The sequence below is a fragment of the Anastrepha obliqua genome, chromosome 5, assembly GCF_027943255.1.
Source record: "Anastrepha obliqua isolate idAnaObli1 chromosome 5, idAnaObli1_1.0, whole genome shotgun sequence".
Taxonomy (NCBI): Eukaryota; Metazoa; Arthropoda; class Insecta; order Diptera; family Tephritidae; genus Anastrepha; species Anastrepha obliqua.
Window position 1 is genome coordinate 53,382,233 of NC_072896.1, and position 9,925 is coordinate 53,392,157.

Below are 9,925 nucleotides of genomic sequence, written 5' to 3' on the forward strand. Positions count from 1 at the left end.
AAGACTGGTTTGAATATTGTTTTTGTCGTATTATAGAAATTTAATAAACAATATATTAAAAATAGACTATTCTTTGATTATTATCAGTTAAATGGCTGAAACTTGAATTTTTCATAGTGATTCTATTAATTTGAGCACCAACTGTACACTGACTGTTCTTGGATACAAATTTTTAACTTTACCTGTTTTTCCTTCTTTTTTATTTTTGGTTCTGATTCTGGATCAAGGCGCTCGAAATAAGAAAATAATGTTCTCTTCATGTTAGGAGGCGTATTAACAATCACATTAACTACTTGTCAACAAATGCTCGACACAATGTATTCTGCTCGTTGAAAGAAACAAAAGAATAGAAGCATGTTCATGCATGTTTAAAGATAGCCTAGTTATTCACCAAAAAAACTTAGGGAAAAATCACTCGGCGCCGTCATCGCGATTTCGTTGGCGCGCTATTTAAAATTTCGAGTTAACAGTACACAGGGTGTCGCCGTTACGATAAGGAAAAGCTGCAACGGCTCTTTCATGGTAACTTTCTTGCCGTTATATAGCAACACATGTTGTTAGAGAAAAGCGCAATTAAATATATAATATTATATATAAACACGACCGTTTCGTTTGGAGAACTTTATTGGAGTGAATTGAGTCACAGTAAGCATTAATACAAGAAGAAGAAGTAAAGAAGTTACAAACAGGGTTGATATTTTTTTCGTACTTAAACCCCCCCTTTATGAAATCCTGGATCCGCCACTGGGTGTCAGGAACTTACCGAGTGAGATGCCTTGGATTATCAATCGAAACAGTTAAGAATTATATTTAAAGTTTTAATTAATATTAATCAGATAAATGTTCACATAAAATTACAGGTCAATATATATTTAATTCAGTAATTGCATTTTTTATGTTATACTGCACGCTTCGATTGTTCAATTCGACTGACTGATGTTTTCGTTAACTCTCTCTCATCTACTCTTCATATCTCTCTATGCCAATTAGCCACCAGATTGTTAGGGTTGCATTTTTATGTATGTGACATAGGTAAGTAGTTTACATAGATATCAAAAATTAGTTTTTCATTATGTTCAGGTGTATACAAAATGTCAGGTTCTAAGCTATACTTTGTGTTCATTAAATTTAAAATTTTACTTAATTTATAATATAATTCCTCAAAGTTCCTAGCTTCTTCGTTCAGGGCGTGACTTCTTAAATTAAAAAAACTTCTTTTTACTCCGAATTCCTCCTTATGCTTAACTATTATACTTTCCCATGTAGGGTTAAATAAGGTTTCGGCTGCCTTTAACGCCTTACCTTGCAGTCTATTGCATAATACTGATTTTATTGTCTGTTGATGTTCTGCTGGCGTTAGTTGCAACACAGTTGCGACGTCCCTCAGGTAGTTGCTGAGCGTATATTCACTGCTCCCATTAAATGCAAGCAAGCTCCTCGCTTCACGCAAGCTCTCAGCTAGCGTCAAAGCCATTGTGGGTGTTGTTGTAGTTTCGTGGATACGTTCTAAGCACACGCTGCTCTGCTCCTTTTGAATCATTTGCGGTTCAAATCGGTTTGTCAAAAAATTTCACTTTTCTGTTGCCGATTATGGCTGGATATAGTTTACATAACATATCCCATCCTCGTAGCCAGTTAAATTTATTTTTGAAAAATAAAATAAATTTGGTGAAGTTAATTTGTTTTTATTAAAATTAAACAAATGTGGTTACACTTCAGGTTACTTCAAAGACCACCTTTAACATAAAAAACTATAGATATTCATAGTTTATTTTAACAGTTAGATTTATACTGTTTTAAAATGAAGAGAGAAAGAGCAAATGGGGAAACAACAAATAAATATATAACTTACATAGTTAATTATTACAGTTAGATTTATAATCTTTTAAAATGAAGAGAGCGAGAGCGAAAGGGGAAAACTACATATAATATATAACTTATGGATGTATATATGTATATCATGTCTTTTTTTACGCCAGAATCACTATCGGCAAATTGATTTTCGCGCAGTTTTAATTGTTTTATTTATGTCTGTAATAACAACTTTAGTTTTTAATCACATTTTGTTAACATTTCCCCCATTTAGATTTCATACTGGATCACACATTTAATATTTTCCCGAATTTCTTCATCGCTTAGGTTTCGATCCTTCTTCTGACCTGAAAGAAAGGCTTTTAAATGGTGACTGATATATTCATCATAATTCAAATTTACATGTCAGTTATGAATTCATTTTAGATAGATATGTACATGTTTAGATACATGAGAAATTGAGTAAAATAAGATAATAAATTAGCTACATCGCAGGGATGTATTATGAATGATAACCACTTAGATGTGTCATTGGATTTATGACCTTACACAAAGAACACAGCAAAGTAAACAGCTGTTTGTGTGTCTAACAGTAAACCAAATCAAAATGAATGACAGGGTGATGTCAAGTAAAACATTGACATTGATGCTTCAAGCAAAGCTGCCATTTGTTCTCATTTTAAACATTTAGTATTGTTCTATTAAATTTTGAAAGTTATCGAAGCCAAACAAGCAAAGCAAGATATTTATCTTGAGAAGTATAGAACTATCACGTTTCTAGAGTGGCCATTTTATATTATTTTACAATACTTCCCGTAATAGAAAATCTGACAACGGGGGAAAAACATATTTGATTTTAAATTCATAAGCACTACTTCAGATTAAAAATTCTATTATAAATTACTTATCCTTTCTGTATACCTATCTTGGTATTAATGGGTTCATTCTTAACTGCAGACACTGCTTTTGTTAAACCATATGCCAACATGTCGCATGTAGGAATGAACTTCAGTTTAACAGATTTACTCTTAAGCTTCTCTTGTATAAACTTCACCTTTATGTCCATGTGTTTTGCTCGTGCCTCTTCCACACGTCGAAATTTTCTTGGCCATGTAGCCGCTTAAATGGAAAATGTGTATTAAATTTTGCCATATTGGAAAATATACAAACACCCATAACCTATTAGCCAGGTTAATCCGTTTTTGGCCGTGCCCTGAATCTTCAGGTTGAAAATGATTTTAAAAAGGTCATTACCAACTTTACTAGGTTTAAGATGTACTCACTACCTCTTGGTTTGAGCATATTATATTTTGTCGTTTATCGAGTGCTATAGCGATTGACCCGAACGCTCTTAAATGTACCACCATTGGTTTACGACATCGCTCTCCAAACTACGGCCAAATCCGGCCGCAACATCTTAAGACTAGTATCATCAATATGGCCCACGACAGCTAATGTTTTACTGTTGTTACTATTGCTGTTATAATTTTAGTGGAGGAGAATGAAAACACAAAAATATTTACTCGATTTTATTTACTTGCACGGTAAAACTTTACGAATTGAAATTTGTCCCAGTAATAAAAGAAAAAAATACTAATGGGATTTATGTAGTTGTGATTTTCCACCTACCATTGTTTGTAGTTGTGGATTAATTTTACTTGTAGCAATTATTAAAAGAGATTTAAGATGCTGATCGGTTCATTTAGATCTGCAAACATTTTTTGTGTATTTCATCTTGGAAAACGTTTTCTCACACAAGTATGCAGTACCAAAAACAAAAAACAAACCACGAGCAAACTTATGCAAATTATCAAACTGTGCTAGTGGAAGACTCTTATAAAATTCCAACAAAGATGAATTTTGACATTTGTTCTTAAATATATCACTGCACTGTAAATCAATAATTTCCATTTGCATTTATGGAGTCAGGGTTTCAATGTCAGAATCAAAGGGATTTTGAAAAAACTTAATTTCATTCGCAATGGCATGAAAGTCTGAGAAACGACTATCGAAATTATTGTTCAAACTGCAAAATCGACGGGAAATTCTGTCTCTGTAGTGTGGCTGACCTGTTTGCTTAGGTGTGCAGAAAAATTAAAAATGTTTTGGCCGTTGGAACATTCCGAAAAAATTATTATGGCCCTAGGGTTTCAAAGTTGCGAGACCCCTGGCCCTAAGGCTTCAAAGTTCGAAGACCCCTGGTTTACGACAATGTATGCGACGCTACGAACTTGTTGGTTGGTTATTAGTAAGCTGATGGTTCTCTCTTCGTCTTTCATTGAGTTTATCAGAAACCGATTTGGTGACTTTTTATATTTCTTGTTGTTGGAATGAAGTTATTCCTATTTTCTTCACGGCTGGCTGATGTCTTTTTGATGTTTTTACGTTGGAATGAAGTTGTTAGTTTTTTCCTTCACGGCTGGCTGATGTCTTTTTGATGTTTTTACGTTGGAATGAAGTTGTTCCTATTTTAGTTCACTGCTGGCTGATGTCTTTTTGATGTTTTTACGTTGGAATGAAGTTGTTCCTATTTTCCCTTCACTGCTGGCTGATGTCTTTTTGATGTCTTTACGTTGGAATGAAGTTGTTCCTATTTTCCTTCACGGCTGGGTGATGCCTCTTTGATGTCCTTACGTTGGAATGAAGTTGTTCCTATTTTCCTTCACGTCTGGGTGATGTCTTTTTGATGTCCTTACGTTGGAATGAAGTTGTTCCTATTTTTCTTCACGGCTGGGTGATGTCTTTTTGATGTCTTTACGTTGGAATGAAGTTGTTCCTATTTTCCTTCACGGCTGGGTGATGTCTTTTTGATGTCCTTACGTTGGAATGAAGTTGTTCCTATTTTCCTTCACGGCTGGCTGATGTCTTTTTGATGTCCTTACATTGGTCGGAATGAAGCTATTATTCGCCTTTTTATATTTTCACGAAATTTCTTTTTTAAGACTTCAATTTATAGTAGCAATCTTTTGCGTACTATATTTTCACGGGTTTTTTCACTATTGTGGGCATCTTTTGCTAACAAATTCGCGAATAGATTCGTTTCTTTTTTATACCGCACTCGGAATTAATATTCGCGAGTTAAAACTGGACCCTTGATAGTATTATAAAAAAATATATTTTATTTGTATTAAAGCAATACAGTGACTTATGTACTACACAGCGGTTATACCTCGACTGTCGATTCCTTAGAGAATAACTGTTGAGCAGAGATAAAAAGACACGCGTGGTTACAACGTAAGATGACGACTACTTTATTTAGTAAAAGAAATGACATATAAACAATGGAATAATGGAAAGAAGAAAGGTAAAAGCGAGAGTTGCCAGATTTGTATTATTTTACAATACTTCCCTTTAATAGAACATCTGGCAACGTTGGAAAACACATATTTCGTTATAAGTATATAAACATTACAACAGGTTTACAATTATATTATTAATTAGGAAGGCTTACTGTAAACATATCTTTATATTTGTACAGTAGCACACACTTTTTGGATTATGGATTTACACTTTATTGTTCAACTAGTACGTGTTACACCCGGAGCTCATCGGATACATACTCAATATCAAAATGCCATTTCTCTCCCTACGCATCATCGCTGTCAGTGTTCTTTGGCATAAGTTGCCACCCCATCGCTGTAAGTGTTCTTTGACATGGGTTGCCACAATACTAATGGAATAATTCTTGTTGCGAACAATGTGGATTGCGCTCTTGTTGTCACAATATAATACTGTTGCAACTTGAACGCCATTAATCAACTCCGATACCAGCCGATTCAACCAAATGACTTCTTGCATCGCCCCCACTACCGACATTAATTCTGCTTCAGTCGATGACAATGCAACCGTTCGCTGTCTGTGCATAGACCAAGAAACTGCTCCACCCTGCATAAAAAACACTTAACCAGACGTTGATTGTCTTTCGTCAACATCTACTGCCCAGTCAGCATCGCAAAACCCAGAAAGACCTTCAGCTGATTTCTGATAAACGCTGCCTTTGTCAATAGTGCCTTTCAAATACCGCATCACACGCTTCACTGCAGTCGAATGCGCATTGCCAGGAATTTGTGAAAAACGGCTAAGCAAATTGACTGCAAAACTGATATCGGAGCGAGTATTTTACGCTACATACAGAAGACAACCAATCGCTTCCATATATGGAACGTGTTCCATTTCCTTCTTTGCGTTCTCAAAACACTTCAATATGCTGAAAATATATTCAGATTGATCAAGTTTACCTCGTCGCGCTGTACTCGCATGCCACGCACCGATGAAGACAAACCCATGTCTTTCATTTTAAATCTAAAAGACAACTCGTTTTTAATACGCTGCGTAGCCTTTTTGTCGTTGGAGAACACCAAGACGTCGTCAACATAAATCGCCACTCAGACCATGCTGCAATCGTTCGCGCAATAGTAAATGCATTGATCAACATCACTTCTAATAAGCCCCAAGGAGGTAAGCACCGTGTTCAGTTTATCGTTCCAAACTTTACTTGTTTGTTTCAAACCGTACAGAGACTTTATCAATCGACAAACTCTGCCTGACCCATCATCGTAATCTTCAGGCTGCTTCATATATGTACCTCTTGAAGCTCACCATTTAAGAATGTCGTCACTACATACAATTGATGAACTGATAAGTCGTGCTTCACCGCCATTGCGAACAAAAATCGTAATGAACTGTATCTCACCACAGGGGAAAAGGTTTCCGAATAATCAACGCCCTGTTCTTTGTAAAGGACAAGCACACCAACAGAATTACGTTTAACTTTAAAAACCCATTTCGAATTTCTTGTATTATATACACACACTTCAGCACTACTTAACGTCTCTTTAGCAATAACGGGGTCATCAGCATCAGCCACTGCACTCAACAACAAATTCTTTTTTAGCTTCCTTGCAATACGCTCCGAACAACGAACTGGACACATTTGCTTGTTGTTCACTATATTTGAACAGCTACTTCGGCCTTCACATGGAGTATCATATTCGCTGTCAGAAGATTTGTTGACATCTGACAATTCGCTATGATTTTGTTCCCCTGAATTGTTAATGTCACAATCTTCTCTTGCATCACCAATATCAACATTCAAATTTGGTTCAGAATGCTCTGTAGATTTGCTTGTATTTTCTAAAAACGTAACATCTCGACTAATCGGTATGCTTTAGAAGCAAATATACACTCATCTCACTTTGCATCAAGCTTTAAATGATTGTAGTCATTCAGATCTAAATTTACGTTTATCACTTGCCTGTCTCGATTCGCTAAAAATGCAAAAAAATCGCATTTAAATAAATTACCATGATATGCATACATGCGAAAAATACCATACGGAACAATTTTCGATACTTACTCAGAAGAAACTTCCTCATTGTTGTTGCTTTCACACTCTGGACGTCTTTGCCTTTTAATAAATCTGCTTCTACAAGGAATTTATTTATTTATTTATTTAATTCAATTAATAGTCTAAAAAATACAGTATTTCTTACAGACTATGAAAACAGATTAATGCTAAATCATTAATCAATGTAAAATTAAACTTATAATTAACTAGCTTCAATTGTAATGAGTAAAAGAAAAAGATAACTTAAAGAGGAGGATTATTCATTTTAGCAAGACAAGAAATACAAAGTTTCTTACAGACTACATAGAACTAAGAGTATTTGTATATATATATGTATGTAGAAGTAATTAACAAAATTAAAGCTTAGGAAACTAAATTAACAAAATATACTTGGTAATTATTTAGAATTCTTACAAAGGAAGAAATTTTTTAATTGGGTATTAAATACATGTTTCGCCCTGGAAAAGTCTAAATCCAAAAGGGAGGCGAGATAGTTAATGTCAGACAGCGTTCTAACAAGAGGCGCTTTGGAACTATATAATGTCCTCCTAACGCCAACATGAAAAATTTTGACACGGCGAAAGTTCCTGCAAGGAACATTAAAATGTATTCTTTCTAGAAGAAATGGGCAGTCAATTAGTCCATTAACGAGATCGAAGATAAAAGAAACTCCCTGCGTATATTAGCGCAAAGTTTTCTTTATTACTACATATTAATGATTTACCTATCCATTTATGCTTATGGTATTCAATTATCACTGATTTGTATATTTCTAAATTTTTACAGCAGCAGATTTTCTTTTATTAAAATATTACAGCAAGTGAAATTGAGAAAAATAACGTTGAATCAGCGCAATCATTGTTATCGCATTTGACTAAGCAATTTATGTGGTTTGCCAACCAGCTAACAAAAAGAGACAATGATACATAAATGAATATTTAAATGTTTCTGTGTGCAGTGTTACTAAATTGACGAAATGCACCAAATCATAGAGGATTTCTGAGTATAAAGCTTAAAACTACTTTACATTAGTAGATTTTCACATCAAGCCTGTAATTTCGGGGAAGCTTAAAACCGACAAAAATTCAAGTCGTCCGATCATCCGGCCAACGGAAAAAAATCTGACCAGATTTGGTCGGAACCGACCAAAACGGCAACTCTGGTCAGGAGATATCTTCGTCGACCGACGCTGCAGCTCGGATATAGCGATGCCACATTGTACACTATCTAGTTGCAGAACTACCAGCTCGCTGACACTTATAATGTTGATATTTTTTTTGAGGTTCATTGTTGAGATTCCAATGTTTTCTATTTCCCTTGGTATTTCAGAAATCGAGAAGTTAAACTTATGTCCATGTTGTTTGTTAAACATAATATGGCTATGTCTATTTCATGTTTTTTTTTAAGCTTTGTATGTTACTTATAAGATTGTTAACTAGAAGATTGCTTATTTTATTGAATGCTGTGCGAATATTGTTCAGCAGCTCTATTGTGTTGTAGTTCAGTCTTTCATTGACGTAATACGATTGACGATTGGAGGTAATATGTGCTTGGTTATGGCTAGATTAAGTTCATTGAGGGTTTCTTTTGTTTGGATTCTATTGTGACCATGTTTGTTTTTTCGGGTTTTGTGGCTTCTCTCCATTATTGCATTGTTTTTAGGGCATTTTCTTCTCTTTGTCTGTTTTTGTTATTGGTTTTTGTAACTTTGGCGTAAGGTAATAGTTTGTGGATGTAGGAGGTGGAGCTGTTTTCTTTATTAAGTGTCGGATTTGTTGTTTCTTTCCGGAGGGCAGGGAATTGTTGGTCGTAGTTGTCTAGTAACTCGAATCTATTTCCGAGAATATCGGTTACTTTTTGTGCGCTTCTTTGTGGGAGATGTTGTCTATCGTCATTGTTCTTTTTATAATAAAGGCCTTTACTCTTGCTGGACAGTCTTTGGCCGTTGGAGCATGTTCGAATTTGCAATTTACGCAGGCGAGTTTTTGGCATTGTCCCTCTATCTCGTGGGTTTGGAAGCATTTCCTGCATCTTTCCGTCTTTTCTTTGCAGTGTTGTGCAAAATGGTTGAACCTGAAGCATCTGTAGCATTGCGATAGTGTTATATATGTCTGGACTTTTATTTTGGCGTAGGCATAAGTTACTTCGTCTGGGATATTTTGACTTTTAAAAAAGGTGTTTACTCTTCTGGTAGGGACTCGCTTTTCTTTGTCGTCTCTGTCTCTTCGTTCTACTCCGACCAGTTTTAATATCGGTATGGATGATTTAATGCCTGTTTTCAGTTCTTCCATTGAGATTTCTGTAGGTATGTCAAATAAAATACCTATCTTGGAAATACAATGCTGTAAAATTCTGGGTACGTAGCCTTTTACTACCAAGTTTTTGTTGCTACAGATCCCGTTAGCTATCTCCGCTCGCTTGCACGTCACTTTAACCCTTCCGTAGCCCACTTTGCTCACTTCCTTTAATTCAACAATCGAGTTTGGCTTTTGCATTGAAAATTGCCACTTGTTAAATAATTTGTTTTTATTTTAATAAATAAAGGAGCATTTCTAAATTTGCTTTTGCCGTTTAATATATTACACAATATACTAATTAAATAAAACCAATTAGTTTTTATTGCAATACTAGTCCCCCCTATTTAATGTAAAAACAAATATCTAGGTGTATGTACGAGTTTCGTTTGGAGCTACTGTATAACAGCAAGCTGGGCATAGTTAGTAAATACATTTATTATTTTATTATAGGATAGAACTAGATTAGAAC